Source organism: Ischnura elegans, chromosome 5 (assembly GCF_921293095.1).
Source record: "Ischnura elegans chromosome 5, ioIscEleg1.1, whole genome shotgun sequence".
NCBI classification, from domain to species: Eukaryota; Metazoa; Arthropoda; class Insecta; order Odonata; family Coenagrionidae; genus Ischnura; species Ischnura elegans.
In genome coordinates this window covers 1,432,748-1,449,455 of record NC_060250.1, presented here as the reverse complement: position 1 = coordinate 1,449,455, position 16,708 = coordinate 1,432,748, and the positions used below count along the sequence as shown (strand labels likewise).

The 16,708-nt window shown below is 40.7% G+C and overlaps 1 long non-coding RNA gene across 1 annotated transcript in view; it reads left to right on the top strand.

Moving 5' to 3' along the window:
• Window positions 1-13,296, top strand: part of LOC124158418 — a 59,885-nt gene extending 46,589 nt beyond the window's left edge. Inside the window, exons 4-5 of the long non-coding RNA XR_006864783.1 lie at window positions 12,653-12,734; window positions 13,028-13,296. This is a non-coding gene — a long non-coding RNA (uncharacterized LOC124158418). The remainder of the gene's footprint in view (window positions 1-12,652; window positions 12,735-13,027) is intronic.
• The last annotated feature ends 3,412 nt before the right edge of the window (window positions 13,297-16,708 follow it).

Here is a 16,708-nt window from a genome sequence, read left to right as displayed (position 1 = left end):
TCAGAAATTACAAGATCCGCAATGAGAAAAACTGGCCCAAAATTAATTACTGAAAGCTTCACATAACGACTCATATTAAGATTAGATTAAGACTTAATGGTTATTCTGAAATGGAAAATGTACGTTTGGGAACCCTAATTAAGACAACAAAAACACCTTGCTAAATTCTTAACCCAAGTAAGTCACAGAAATACACATCACAAGATCAACCGAAACAGCAACCAATGTAAAGGAAAAGGGGACGTCTGGGAACGGTAGTTGAAGGAAGTGATTGTTGTTAAATTTAAAATGCATTTATTCATGAAAGCACAAGCACTATCATTAACACTGTACAGGCGAGCTTAAAGGATAAGGGCAAAGGTTGGAAGTGTGAAAAATGTAAATAAATCTCGAAGTTCATGAAGATTTGAGGGTTTTCCACGGTTGTGGCAGTATCACTTCCACCAAAAGATCTGGAGATGAATGACCGCCTAGAAATAGAAATTTTTCAAAATTAGGCAAAATTTAAAAAAATATATTTAAAAAATGAGTAGAAATCCTAGGTCGTATCAGTTATAAATGTGGAATGACAGTACTTTTACCACGAAAAATCTCCACAGTTAGCTAATAATGGTGTTACAAGAGGTTATGTCACACCAAAAATGTGAGGCTTTGAGGCACGAGAAAAATATCATAATGAAAGGGTGGGGCCAAATTTTCGATTGCAAATATCAAGAGCTAAATTCATCCTTTCAATTCTTAATATAACCACCATTTACTCTATTCTCATGACTTCCTTTTTTATTACAGATAGTAACCCCTGCCCCTTCTCAGCAAAAAATATCCTGACCACATTACTGTTGTTGCACTTTGTTTACAACTACAACAATTTCTAAACTGCAATGGCAGCAAATCCACAGAAGTAAAAAAAATATGAAATTATTTATATCTCAACATCCGTAGGCGGATCACCGTTAGTCCGTGTATATTATTGTCCGCTAAACAACATCAATACTTGCATAAAATGAGCATGGATGCAAGTATAACTATCGCTAGGGCGCCATAAATCTTATCCCACCAAATAACAGAAGCTATCATTATAATTTCACTGTCATTAAGTCCTAAAACTAGAGTAGGATGCACATTAACACTTTCACCATGATCATAAAAACATAAATTCACTGCACAACTGTATCTAATAGGAATGAAATAATACAAGTTTTCAATTCGTGGTGGAGCGATATTTTTCCTCCTCTTTCTGTACTGACACAAAATTCTTCACTAAATATCTAAAGCCATCAATTAATTGCAGAGCGAGCTACGAAACCACCTAGGTTATACAATTGTAATTAAGTACAATAACACAATTAGTAAAAACTGATTGAACTATGCCTCCACGGCAACATGGCATGATATTATTTCGGTATTATGTGAAAAACATGAACCAATGATTTCCCGCGAAGATAAAAATAAAAATTTCCGTAAATAAATATCGGATGCTTTGCCATATCCTCTTTAAAAACAAGAGAAAGGACATGCATAGAAGAGTAAACAAAGCCGCCATTGCAGATACCGCAGTATTTCCGCTATCTATTTGCACCGCTAATTTATTCTTAGCGAATAACACATATTTTCAACTAAAAAACGAGGTCACTTAGATCTAAAACCACGAAAAAATTACCAAATTAATGATAACAGAGCCATAAAACTAACATCGGTAACCCACCGCATTTTGAGTACTTACCACTGCTTTGGAAAAACTTTTATTTTCAGCTCAGCATTCCTTCCTGGTTTTCCTGTATCTTGTAGAATTATTAGACACATATCAAAAGCGCGATGCATGAACCATCTTCAAATTTAATAGCTTTTCAGCAATATAACACATCTTCCAAGTGATGAGCTTCGCTGGTTCACCATTGAAATGAATGTAACAGCAACGCGATACTGGGCGCGCGACAGGCTCGCAGCGCCACTCTGTAATGAACTAAAAAAATTGAATAACGTGGGAGGATTTTGGGACCAGCCAACCAGCAGCGTAACAGCCGAGTTGGAGGGGGCTGCTTAGACCATTTAAGTAAGTAGACCTGCCATTCGGGTGGAACGCTGTGGCCAACATCGCACGGCGGAGAAGTGAGTGGGATGAGGGAGCGTGACGTCACAGTTGGGACTGCAGACGATATTCCGTATGCGCGCTTGAGATATTTTAACGCTCATACGCTGCAAAGTCGCTGAAAAGTGACGATATTGGGCACGTAAAATGATTATACACTTAATAAATATATTTTTACGATGAACTAAGGCATTTTATAGCCTTGACTCTGCGCAAAAAGCTAAATAAATCAAGATAAACCGAGAAGCGATCGTGTAAAATAAATTGATTAAGAATGTCATATGTAAACATGGGCGTACCCAGCGAGGGGCAGGGGGAGCAGCTGACCCCCTGGAAGCAAAAATCGCAAAAGTGTTTAAGCAAAATCAGTACTCAATTGAAACGAAAGTATTCAACAAATTTTCTTCAAACCATGAACGAAAAATGATATGTATTATTATAAGTTAAGTAACTGAAATAAAACTATTTTTTCAATGAAATAATCTCATAAACTAAAAAAGCGCTGTTATAATGTTCTTATAATGTTGGTTTAATTCATCTTTTCCATGCTAAAATGTCACAACTTGGCTTGCCCCCCCCTCCTAGATCATGGCTTCCCCCCTAGACCATGGCTTTCCTCCCCCTAGACCATGGCTTTCCTCCCCCTAGACCATGGCTTCCCCCCTAAAAGGAAGGGGTCTGGCAAGTATCACGTAATTTTTTCCACAAAAACCAGTTTATTGCGATCTCGGTAATCTTTAATAAAGATAATTAAACAAATCATTTTATTTATAAATCCAACACAATGAAGCCTAGATTAACGCATTTACACTGAAAATACGCATTTTGAAAAATCTTTAGTGAGATTAGAAAGAAGGCGTGGAGCAAAATCGCACGATATCTCACAAAGGGTGAAGGGAGTGATCCATAAAAAGCAAAATTATTTCAGAAATATTACTTATTTACAAGTAGATTAACCTAACGGTGACATTCCTAGAAAATGAATATACAGACTGTCCCAAGGGTCGTGTGTCATTTTTGACTTGTAATTTTAGTAACTTTGCATCGAGCAATATTCATGAAAATTGGCACACTTATGGGGAAAGGTCCTAAGTTTTGTTGAGTGAAAGCGAAATTTTACAATTTTGACCTTTTGACCTCATAATGTCCAAACCAAACATTTTAATTTGCCTTATGTGGTTTTAATGTAAAAAAAATCGAGATAGAAAAAGGTCTACATTTCATTGACCAAGATGTCAATTCTTAGGTTTTCGGAACCGAGAAACCCGAAAATAACACTTTCATCTACGAAAATTCAACCGTTGACCCAGTAAGGTCACCGTCAAGGTCATAAGGGTGGCAAAAAGAATAGCAAATATGATGCATGAAAAATTAAGTCTAGTATAATTTTTTCTTTGGCATATTTCTTATATTTGAGTGATTTTTTTCTTCATTTCTTTTGCGGAAAAGGTCGTGAAATTTTTCACACGAATTTGTTTAGTTATATTTCACACATTGAATTGCTTTTCTGATGCACGCACTTCATTTACAGTAGAAAAAACGCGTTCAGTCGCAGCAATTGCTTGTGGTAAGGGCAAAGAATATTCCTTAATTTTAGGGCAATATTGTATGGAATATGCCTTGTTTCAAATGATTAAATATTAATAACCATTTGTACTCTATCAAGATTTGTGCAGAAGCCCAAGATTTTACCCTTTTCTAACCAATATATTTTTTAAAATAATGATATGTCATTAAAAAGTTCGTTTTTGGAAATATTATTATATGGAAAATTTTATGCACAATGATCGAATGATTTTAGAACATTATTCCAATTAAGTTCATCTTTTAATGTAATCCAATGAAAATGTTCAATATAATTTTAATATAGCGTCCACTCTTCTAAATAATCTTTGCAGTTACTTTAGAAATTTTTAACGTGATTCATGATATCTGCATGATTTATTGCACCCACTTCGAGCTCGCTTAAACTCTTACAGATGGTTAATGGAAGAAAATTACTTTCTGACCGCTTTTGATTCAGATATTTTTAACTTCATTCGCTACTTCGATTACCAAAAATTTTATCACCTTCAATAACTTTAATAGCATTTTGAAAAAGAGGTGATTGATTGTTTTTAAACTCTAGCTAAATTTGAGGAATCTTTTTTAAAACTCTCTTCTACAATTTTAGGACATTAAACCTGATATAGAAAGTAGGAATACATAGAGTGGTATAATTTAAAAATTCTATCTACAGCTGACGAATAAAGAGGTAACTAGCGCGTTTTACAGTAACCAAGTATTTTCTTAAACATGCGACTTCCGCAGTTTAACAAAGTTATTTCAGCATTTCAAGACGCACAGTGTAATGTAGAAATAAAAATATATTTTAATGACAATATTTTCCACATCTGCGGGCAACAAAACAGCAGCTGTTTGAACGGCGTTATGTATCATGTGCGCTGCAAAACCGATTTGATAACTTGTGATGTACAGGCCTTAGATATGAAGGAATGACTATGAAAAATAGCATGGAAAGACATCCTACTGCTAATGCTAGTTTATTTCTTCGTCTCCATAAATTGTTTTTACTAAAAATTCCGGATTTTGGAGGAAGGTGCAGCAGTATTTAAATATCTATTATGCTCTTGCGTCTCCAAGTGCTTCGAAATATCATACTGCCGTGAAAAATAGAAAATTATCCATTACATTTCACACATTTCACAGAGTCGGTAATCGCTTCTGGATTTTTTATTAAAATGAGATTCACTTCTTAGATCATCTTTGAATCCGCATCCTCTTTTCTTACGTATTGTGACAAGAATATAAAAAATTAAATTATGTCGTAAATTGTTTAAAAAAATTTAATTGAAGTATGTACAGTGTAAGTACACACGTACAACATTAGATGAAAATATTTAATAAGTTATTCAATATATTAAATATAATTGATTGTTATAAAGCAAATTTATTTTTAAAATTATTTTAATTCAATCCTCTCTTTCTTTCTAATTATAAATATGTTGATAGGCATTATTTGTTCCCAGAATTTTCCGTAGCGTACGTAAATCGTAGTTGTCACTTGCAAAGCCGGCGCTGGACCTTTTTCCACCATCACAAAATATAAATAACACGAGAGCTGTCTGCTAAGTAAAAAATTATGCATTTATGAAATAACTAAATTACTTACCTAAATAATATGAATGCTGATTTGTTGACATCCCTTTTTAATAGCACTAGCGCGCAGTTCAATTTGCATCGCATAATTGACCGTTTAAAAATTACTATATGCGAAGGCGTTGCCGCGTTACTTCGTGGACGACCGGCAAATTCTTTACACCATGACCCTTTTCCTATATAAAATTCCACCCGTTTACAATTTTTGTGCAAGATTTCATGTTTTTATAACGATGTTCCGAATGATGCTAGATCGCTAACGAGATAAGAAAAAAATCTGCGGAAGTTTACAAAGGGCTTTGTCTTCATTTTACTGCCACAATATTTTTTCGTCGCTGCCAATGCCGAAAAATGCCACTGTTCATTAATTGTAAGTTCACCAATCCAACCATGGCTGAGAGAATACTTCTTGTACATAACGCAATAAATATTAGTACTTCTAATTGAAAAATCGCGAAGAAAATTGTCAGAATACCGCAGTGATACAGTGAATCCCGATTCGTAGCAATGCGCTACGACGATGAGCGTCCCAACCGTGACGTCACGTCGCTTTAAAAGTGGGTGGGGAAGGAAGGGAGCGGAGGGGAGATGTTGGCCACACGGCGAGATATGGGTAGGGGTGGGGAATGGCGGGTCTAGTTCTTATATGGTCTAAGTGTCGAGCAATTCCGTGGTTCTCCTCCGCTTTGATCGCTCGCACAACGTTTCAAAATTCTTACACGGACGACTGAATGGACTACACACCTAAATAAAATCAATCATTTGATAGGTAATACTCTCATTTACGTAAATGCTATAATATATGCCATCGATAACATTGAACTTACCCGAGGTAGAGGGTTGAGAAGTTTCCGAGCTCGTTATCTGGGGCTTGATTTTTTCCCGCCAAAAAAATCGATATCTGAATTAACCCACATATTTTTGTTCTGCAAAAACACGTTTATTGTTCTACGGCTCTTTTACCATCTCAGTGTCGCCCGAGTAATGAAAGAAAACAGCCAGTTTTGAATTCTTAGCTTCCTGTCATCTTTCACGTTCGACCTTCCTTGTGGCCAAAGACATAAATATGATACGCCAACTATGGGTTAATGAATCACCTTAGTATGTTGCACCTCGGAATTAAATCACTTTCACCTACCTTAAAATGTACTCATATAGATGCTTGTAACGAACGCTGTCCTTCTCGGCCCACATCTCTCGTAAATTGAAAAAAATATTCCTTCACGAGTGCCATATCCGAAGACTGGTTCATAGAAAATAAGTATTCAATTTTCACTGAACAATTAGAGGAATCTTAACAATAGCTGGAGTTGTCGCACACTGGAAGAAGCCTAGTGGCAGCCGAATTGTTAGTTTAAGCCGTGTCAAATGGGCTATATTGTTCCTGATATGGTCACTGAATCATGTAGTGTTTAGGCATGGATAAAATTGGTGCTGATAATGCTAATAAATGAACCAATTGCGTCTGATAGAGAGACTCAAAACGGACGATTTTATCAGCGAAAGCGACTGGCCGAGAGATAGCGCGCCATGGCGTTAGGATAGCCAGGCGTCTCTGTAACACATTTCGGCTTATAAATTTAAAAAAGGCAACTAAAGGTAGATAATTCTTTCTAAATTGCTTCAAGGATAGTATTTTCTTTGCATCCTATTACATGAGAACACAGTGGTAGAGCGTGGTTTTTTTTTATATCTCTAACTGTGCATAATTAAAAAAAATATTTGCATATGATATTATAGCGTGCTATCCTGACACCCCGGACGCTTTCATAACATTAATAATTAGGTTTATGGATCATAAAAAAGGTGAGTTTGCTGAAATAAACTCAAAAGAAAACAAAAAAATGGCAATTGGTTATGGTATTTATCAAGTTAAAAAGCCGTCAAAAATTTGAGAAATTACACTCAAACAACTTTCGCTAAAAATCACTCCTGTAATTCGAAAAATGGGCAGTAAAGGAAGATATAAAGATCTATTTACAATGGAATGATGTTTTAGCTTCACATATTTAGCATTTTTGGATGGTTTGAACGCAATCGAAAAATCGACTTTTGTCCGCCGAAAAGGGCATCTCAGACCACTGTGCGGCGTATCGCTCGTTTAACTCAAGCGATGTCCCCTTAAAAGTATTCTATAAAATAGCTTAATACTCTAAATTAAAATGCGTATAGATGAGTATTTGCGACGCAAAATCCCACAATGACAAGTTATGCGAGTTACTGAATTGAACTTGTATGTTACCTAGGCATAGCCCAGACCTGGTGAACGTAGGTAGAGATGGGGCGGTTCCCCAAAACCTTGGTTGAGAGGTAGACAATTTATATTTATATTTTTATTAATAGAGCGCCAGGTGCATGCATTAGATGCACCACCAAGGAAGATAAGTCACCACCTTTTATGACGAGATGAAGTATAACAGATACAAGTTTTATTTTCACCAGGATTTAATATAAATTCACCAACATTCTGGGAATAGTAAGGAGTTTCCCCAATTCACAATTATGCCTCCAATCATGAAGTTTCCTCAAAGTTAAAACACGCTCACTCAGGTCACACTCCGCGAAAACATTTACTCTTCATCTTACCACACTTTGTAAGATAAAATAAAACAAAACAAAAATATAACTCCTGTCATTTCAAAATAAATATTCTGCTGCTTTCACCCATAAACTTGGGAGAGGAAGACAAAATCCACTCTGCAGCCATATGGCGATGTACGCCATCGAGAGAGAAACAGCTGGCTGCACTAAAATGGGACCCGATGCGGGCGAAGTGGGAGGCATGGCGGAGAGGACTGCGTCGGAGCGTGTCTGTTCAAACCAAGGGGGCGACAAACCCCTAAGGATAATGTGTATAGGTTTTGATATATCAGTGCCATCTATGCCAGTGGTCCAAGGCTGCCGCGAAGTTTGAATGCCCATCTCAGCGCGTTTCAAACTTTTTTTACGCGTCACGATAGGGCATGCTGTTCAGGTTTAATAATGCTACTGCAATTGCGAGAAACTTAAAAGAAATGAATGTAGGAAAATCATCCCGATGAACTTCCCCAGTTTACTTAACTAGTAACCATAATATAAGATTAATGTACAAGGTCAACTGACGATCTGGTGGTTGGTAAGAATAATGATCATGGAAACTTAGTTCAGTGGACGTTGGTATTTATTGATACAATAACTGGTAAAAGAAATACAACAATAACAATTTAAATATGGCATTCTATAGATGAAATCTGTGGAAGTTAACAATTTTACAAGCACATGAGATTCACAAGCAACAAATATCAATGACAGCAGTACGTTGCAATGAGATATGAGCAGTCTTTGCGTAATAGGAGTAAGATTCCATTACTTAAGTAAACACACGATAGTTATAGACAATGAGGGTGACCCAATTTTCTTTGAGGTAGATGTATCTCGCAATAGCTCTGGTACAGGGAATATAATGCTAATTCTGAAACCATAGACCATAACAACACTTCACTAGAAATAAGTATGCAAGTTTGGATATCATTTCATGGAAGATAATTATTTAATTATGAAAGGACATTATTTCGTATAAAGTTGTTCATGATGAGTACCCATTAAGATATACAACATATCTTGGCAGAGTAGTCTTAAAATGAAAGGTTCTTATAAGTTAATAACCATCACTTATACGAAAGAAAGCATTCCAAATGTGGAAAACGAGAAAAGCGAAGAATATTTTACAACAATGTAGTATATAGGTTCTTACTTCAAAATAAAAGACATTAAAGTTTTAAGAAATGTAAATATCGTAGAACACTTAATGAATAATGCTCAATTAATGACAATTAAACAGTTGGAAGGACAGAGTTGAAATAGCAAATTACATACATAACCAACAAAATGGTAAGGTTAAACAAACCAAAGCGAAGCAGTAGCGATAAATGAGTAGTTTGAACACTACAAGTACTGCAAGTACAATGAAAAATACATTGAAATATAAGGAATACAAGACACCATGAAATTTTGAAAACATGAGAAAAAGTTAGCTAATCACAGGTTGAAATCAAAATGGAATAATGGAGGAAACAGAATTACTCACATTTTCATCTCCAAATACATTTCATACCCACGCAATTTAGCAATAGTCAAGATCATTGAGTCTCGTAGCCTTCTTCAAGCAACTTCAAAAATCGTAAGGGACAATGTCAGCAATAAAAAGTCTGCAGTTAACACTAATATCTATCAATAAGCCTCAATACCACCTTTGTTTACAACGAGATTCAATATGGCAGCCCCCAGTTTATTACTGCCCAGCAGACTGCCCAGAAAAACAGGCTACACCAGCGCCTCTATGTTGGATAGGCCGTTGGACCACTGGGGCTCCAGAAAATCAAAACAAGAGGTTTTATAAACGATATATTACAGTTCTGTCGCCCCCTTGGTTGTTCAGACTGCGCACGTCGCCGGGTTGGGAGGGCTCCCGGGAGGGGAGGCGAGGAGGGGGAGTAGGGGGTCAGAGGTCTGCGGGACGCCAGAGCCTGTTTTTTCGGACGCAAGTCGGATCGCGAAGAGTCCCTGTAACTAAAATTTTCCCTCAGCTGGTGGGCATGCACAGAAATCGCGGCGGAGACCGTGACAGATTTCTTAACACTGGAATGGTCAGGGTAATGGTTACCTGGATGCAGTGATACAATGGTAATTTTTGTTCGAACCCGCAATACTTCATCTACAACTACATCTACATAATACCCCGTAAGCCGCCTAAAAGGCGTGTGGCAGGGGGTGTTAGGACACCAGTTTTTTACAGCTGCAAAAAATGAAGAACTCTAAAAAAGTTTGGACTAGCGTTTATTAAAGTCCTTCATGGTTCGGGGGAAACTCGAATTACCATATCTATCCGTCCAGCAAAACATTTCGCTTAATTTATCGCTTCTGTCGCACCTGGAAATATAGTGTGGCTCTAATATTATGTTCCCCATGTCGCCCTTAAAGATATCCATTCGCAATTGTTCAAGCTATCTAAGGCTATCGCGCAGCCTCCGAGTCTCCAGCGGCTCCCAGCCTCATTCGCATAAAATTTGGGTAACACTGTCTGTACGCCCCTTACAGTTTTTGACGATACGTACAGTCTTCCTTTGTATTTTATTCAGTTCGCGGATTAAGTCTTTCTGCATCCTGATTCAATCCATTCTGATCCCATACGCTCGCTGCATATTCAAGATGCAGTCGGACGAGTACGAAATCGCAACTTTCTTTTGCTTTTTTATGCGAAAATATTCCCACAATACGCTTGACGAATCCTAATTTCTTCAGGGCTATGCCGCAAATATTCTTTTTATGCGTTCCCCATGTGAGGTTCGAGGTTATCGTAACTCTCAGGTATTTCACTTCGTCTGTTGCCTTTATTTTAATACCATCCACTGCATAAACATGGTTAGAGTTGGGAAAATTCCGGAAGAAATGTACCGCCATGCATTTGTTCATATTAAGTTCCAATCCCCACTCCGGGCTCCATAATTGAACGTAGTTTAGGTCAGATAATAGAATTTCATTGTCAGAGTGATCACTAATTTCGCGATAAATGACCGCGTCGTCAGCAAATAAACGTATTTTAAATCTAATACGGGAACGAGATCATTAATGTATGTAATGAACAACAGGGGCCCTTTTACGCTTTCTCGTGGAACATCAAATGTAACATATACAACGTCAGAGGTAATACCGTCAAGAACTACTTCTTTTTACGATCACTGAGAAAGTATCCTATCCAGTTTAAAACTGTTTCGTTTAATCCGAATGGCTGTAATTTGTATGAAAGTTTATGTGAGGTACAGTCTCGAGAGCTTTCTTAAAATATAGAAAAAAACGTCGCCAGATTTTATAACGTCGCGAAGGAAGAACGCTATCTGTGGTTCGCATGATCTACCTTTTGGAATTCGTGCTGACAGTCATGGAGGAAGTTACGTTTGTCTAAGAAAGTCATCATATTGCAACATCAAAATGGCAAGACGTAAAGCAATGCAGTGATTTCTTGATAAAAAGCTCGCGTTACCATTACAAGTGAAATAGAAACGCCTCACCTGTCATTTTAACGGGCGTTGGTCTTTTAACACATTCAAGCCGGCGGACGCGAATACGCGTCCGGAGTGTTTTGCCAGGAAGCCTATGGACGCGCATTCGCGTCCCGTAACGATTCCGTTTCGTCGCCTTCCCCTACAATAGGGTTTTATTGTGTTCATTCTCTTCCGACGCCAGTTCCATAGTACCACTTGTGCCTTCGTGTTGGTGAGAATAGTTTTCGAAAATTACATTTTATTCCGTTCCTTCAAGGCATATTATGGTGAGCACTATTTGTAGCTTTTTTTCAATTTGCCATTACCAATTCGTGACATTACCGTTTTATTTTATATTACATTACGTCCCTGTTCTCTTTATTCTAGTGAGCACAGTATCTAACTTCTTTTCAATTTATCGTGACATTACAATTTTATTTTATATTGTATTTCGTCCATGTTGTCAATTTCTTACTAAAGGCATTTAACCCTCGAGCGGGCATGCCTGATATTTTTACACGACCGGGAGCGTGGCGTACTCTGTCCACGAGGTATGCATTTATACGATAATACTTGATTTTTGTTGAAATTTATCTTTATTTGTAGAAATTAGTTCAAGCTCGTGCATTTATAGGTAATAAAAATTTAAAGGCACACTGTTGATACGAGGCTGGTTGTGCGGCGTAATGTATACGCCCCGGGGGTCGGGTTTCCTTGCCAATCTAAAAACAATTGCTGCAATACTTTTTGCTTTAAAAACTCGCGCTTTTGACAGAAAAAATGACATTGTAAGAATAAGCGAGGCGATTCAAGAATAGCAAAGGATGATATACACGGTCGCGCAGCATACTTTGTACGTCTTGACGTTGACGTAGTTCCTCTTGCCGATCTATATTTAAATTAGCTTCATTACCTAGACCTTTGAAAACTCGCACTATCGACAGTCAAAACTACATTGTAAGAATACACGAGGCCATTCCAGACAAGAATGTACGCATAATACTGAAATCCTTGGTTTTCGAAGATTGGCGCGCTTTATACGCCAACGTGCCCTCTCAAGGATATTCTAGAGGAGGAGGAGGTAATCAGAAATATTGATCGATCCGACGAAGACTCGGATGATGAAGAGCAAGTAAATACCCTAAGTGAGGGGGATAAGGGTATTTTTTGGTTCTTGGAGCCTTTCCACCGCGATAAGGTTGTAGCCCAAGGGAAAGGAATCTTTCCATTAAGGCAATAAAAATATAGGAAAAAACTTTATTGTCCTTTTCAATCTTTTTCGCCTTTTTGCTAATTTAACGTACGCAATATGCATTCTGCAATTTAGAAAACGGAAACAAGAATGTGAATATTATTACTATATCATAATTTTCTCTTGATACAGGTGGCTTAATATTCATAGTGACTACAATCAAGATATCTTCAACGAGGGTACTAAAAAAAGATTTGCCTCTAGACCGCGAGCGGTAAGTATTATCAGTGCTTTACGCATCTAAATTGAGAATACACCAAATCATAACCAAAGATCACCAAATCTCGTGTTCTACCTCATAAATATCTAAGTCTTAGACAGAGTCAAAACTATTATGCTGCATGTGGGTAGAATAGGAACTTGTATGTTAATGTTTTAAAGAAGAATTGATACTTGTAAACACTGCCTGAAAATGATATTTGATACCTGTAAAAAATCCTGCCGGAACACTGTATTCTGTGTTAACTAACTTTCACTATTATTAAAATATTCTACCGATTTATGTAGGTTTCCATGGAGTGATTAAGAAGGAATCATGGATCCTCCCCGTACATCATGCGCATCCCTCTTCATGCACAATAAGACCAACTACCTTTCATTCTATCCAAAAATCCTAATATCCTTCCCCTTCGTTTAGCACTAGCGGGTAATACGCTCGCAGCCACTATGGTTCAGAGAGCTGGCACGGGAGGGGACGCAATTTCACACTGACAATACACTCGCGTCTTCAGCACTAGCGGCTGTTACGCTCGCAGCAAGCTCGCGTCTTTACCACTAGCGGGTAATACGCTCGCAGCCACAATGGTCCAGAAAGCTAGCACAGGAGGGGACGTCATTTCACACTGACCATACGCTCGCGTCTTCAGCACTAGCGGCCGATACGCTCGCAGCAAGCTCGCGTCTTTACCACTAGCGGGTAATACGCTCGCAGCCACAATGGTCCAGAAAGCTAGCACGGGAGGGGACGTCATTTCACACTGACCAGACGCTCGCGTCTTCAGCACTAGCGGCTGATACGCTCGCAGCAAGCTCGCGTCTTTACCACTAGCGGGTAATACGCTCGCAGCCACAACGGTCCAGAAAGCTAGCACGGGAGGGGACGTCATTTCACACTGACCACACGCTCGCGCCTTCAGCACTAGCGGCTGATACGCTCGCAGCAAGCTCGCGTCTTTACCACTAGCGGGTAATACGCTCGCAGCCACAATGGTCCAGAAAGCTAGCACGGGAGGGGACGTCATTTCACACTGACCATACGCTCGCGTCTTCAGCACTAGCGGCTGATACGCTCGCAGCAAGCTCGCGTCTTTACCACTAGCGGGTATTACGCTCGCAGTCACAATGGTCCAGAAAGCTAGCACGGGAGGGGACGTCATTTCACACTGACCACACGCTCGCGTCTTCAGCACTAGCGGCTGATACGCTCGCAGCAAGTTCGCGTCTTTACCACTAGCGGGTAATACGCTCGCAGCCACAACGGTCCAGAAAGCTAGCACGGGAGGGGACGTCATTTCACACTGACCACACGCTCGCGTCTTCAGCACTAGCGGCTGATACGCTCGCAGCAAGCTCGCGTCTTTACCACTAGCGGGTAATACGCTCGCAGCCACAATGGTCCAGAAAGCTAGCACGGGAGGGGACGTCATTTCACACTGATCATACGCTCGCGTCTTCAGCACTAGCGGCTGATACGCTCGCAACAAGCTCGCGTCTTTACCACTAGCGGGTAATACGCTCGCAGCCACAATGGTCCAGAAAGCTAGCACGGGAGGGGACGTCATTTCACACTGATCATACGCTCGCGTCTTCAGCACTAGCGGCTGATACGCTCGCAGCCAGCTCGCGTCTTTACCACTAGCGGGTAATACGCTCGCAGCCACAATGGTCCAGAAAGCTAGCACGGGAGGGGACGTCAATTCACACTGACCATACGCTCGCGTCTTCAGCACTAGCGGCTGATACGCTCGCAGCAAGCTCGCGTCTTTACCACTAGCGGGTAATACGCTCGCAGCCACAACGGTCCAGAAAGCTAGCACGGGAGGGGACGTCATTTCACACTGACCACACGCTCGCGTCTTCAGCACTAGCGGCTGTTACGCTCGCAGCAAGCTCGCGTCTTTACCACTAGCGGGTAATACGCTCGCAGCCACAATGGTCCAGAAAGCTAGCACAGGAGGGGACGTCATTTCACACTGACCAGACGCTCGCGTCTTCAGCACTAGCGGCCGATACGCTCGCAGCAAGCTCGCGTCTTTACCACTAGCGGGTAATACGCTCGCAGCCACAATGGTCCAGAATGCTAGCACGGGAGGGGACGTCATTTCACACTGACCATACGCTCGCGTCTTCAGCACTAGCGGCTGATACGCTCGCAGCACGCTCGCGTCTTTACCACTAGCGGGTAATACGCTCGCAGCCACAATGGTCCAGAAAGCTAGCACGGGAGGGGACGTCATTTCACACTGACCACACGCTCGCGTCTTCAGCACTAGCGGCTGATACGCTCGCAGCAAGCTCGCGTCCTTACCACTAGCGGGTAATACGCTCGCAGCCACAATGGTCCAGAAAGCTAGCACGGGAGGGGACGTCATTTCACACTGACCAGACGCTCGCGTCTTCAGCACTAGCGGCTGATACGCTCGCAGCAAGCTCGCGTCTTTACCACTAGCGGGTAATACGCTCGCAGCCACAATGGTCCAGAAAGCTAGCACGGGAGGGGACGTCATTTCACACTGACCATACGCTCGCGTCTTCAGCACTACCGGCTGATACGCTCGCAGCAAGCTCGCGTCTTTACCACTAGCGGGTAATACGCTCGCAGCCACAATGGTCCAGAAAGCTAGCACGGGAGGGGACGTCATTTCACACTGACCATACGCTCGCGTCTTCAGCACTAGCGGCTGATACGCTCGCAGCAAGCTCGCGTCTTTACCACTAGCGGGTAATACGCTCGCAGCCACAATGGTCCAGAAAGCTAGCACGGGAGGGGACGTCATTTCTCACTGACCATACGCTCGCGTCTTCAGCACTAGCGGCTGATACGCTTGCAGCAAGCTCGCGTCTTTACCACTAGCGGGTAATACGCTCGCAGCCACAATGGTCCAGAAAGATAGCACGGGAGGGGACGTCATTTCACACTGACCACACGCTCGCGTCTTCAGCACTAGCGGCTGATACGCTCGCAGCAAGCTCGCGCCTTTACCACTAGCGGGTAATACGCTCGCAGCCACAATGGTCCAGAAAGCTAGCACGGGAGGGGACGTCATTTCACACTGACCATACGCTCGCGTCTTCAGCACTTGCGGCTAATACACTCTCAGCCACCATGGGTCATAAAGGTAGCACAGGATTTGACGAAGCCGCTCTCGCTCACCATGAAAAGAGTCGCCTTCTCCGACCTTTGTCCCCAAGACATCCCCATCGGGATCTCACATGTCCTCCTTTCCATCCAGCCTGCTCAACACGCGAGTCCAGCCGCCTACGTCGGAAGAGCCACCCTCCATGCTCCCTATCCCCCTTGATCCCATTACTGAGTCCAGGGCCCTGGGGATGGTCAGAGACATCTAGCCGCTGCCAGCGCTGCAACCGTAGTTCCAGACCCTGGCCCCAGGTCCAGCCACGGCATTCCTCTGACACAACATGAGCTGATATCGGAGACCACTACTCTGGTCTCCTTCCCATCCCTGAATCCCAAGTTGTGCCACAGGACCACCACACGTTGGGGCCAAATGCTTCAAAGGTGATGTTAATTATTAAATTTCATGTAATTTGTTTGAATTTTGGAGTATAACAGTTTTCGACGTCACATATTCCGTACATAATATTGAAATATAAAGAAAACTTATATTTTTCCGAGAACTTGGAATTTTTGCGAAAAATAGACAGTAATTGTTCCTTATGTCCAGTAATTAGGGGGGATATTTTAATATATTATATTACGAATATGAAATTGATTTTGTACACGTTTTAAGCATGTATACATAGTTATGGCTTAAAAATATATCTAGGAACATAATAAGGTAGCAAAGAAATTATGAAACATTATTGTGTAACAGTCAATCTGTGTAGAATGAGAACAGGCCTACGACCACTGACTTAAAAAATGCTAACTCTAAATATAATCCGTCTCTAATTCGTGATTTCTCATATACAACAGTGACGACGAGGACACTGCTTCATTCTCAACTC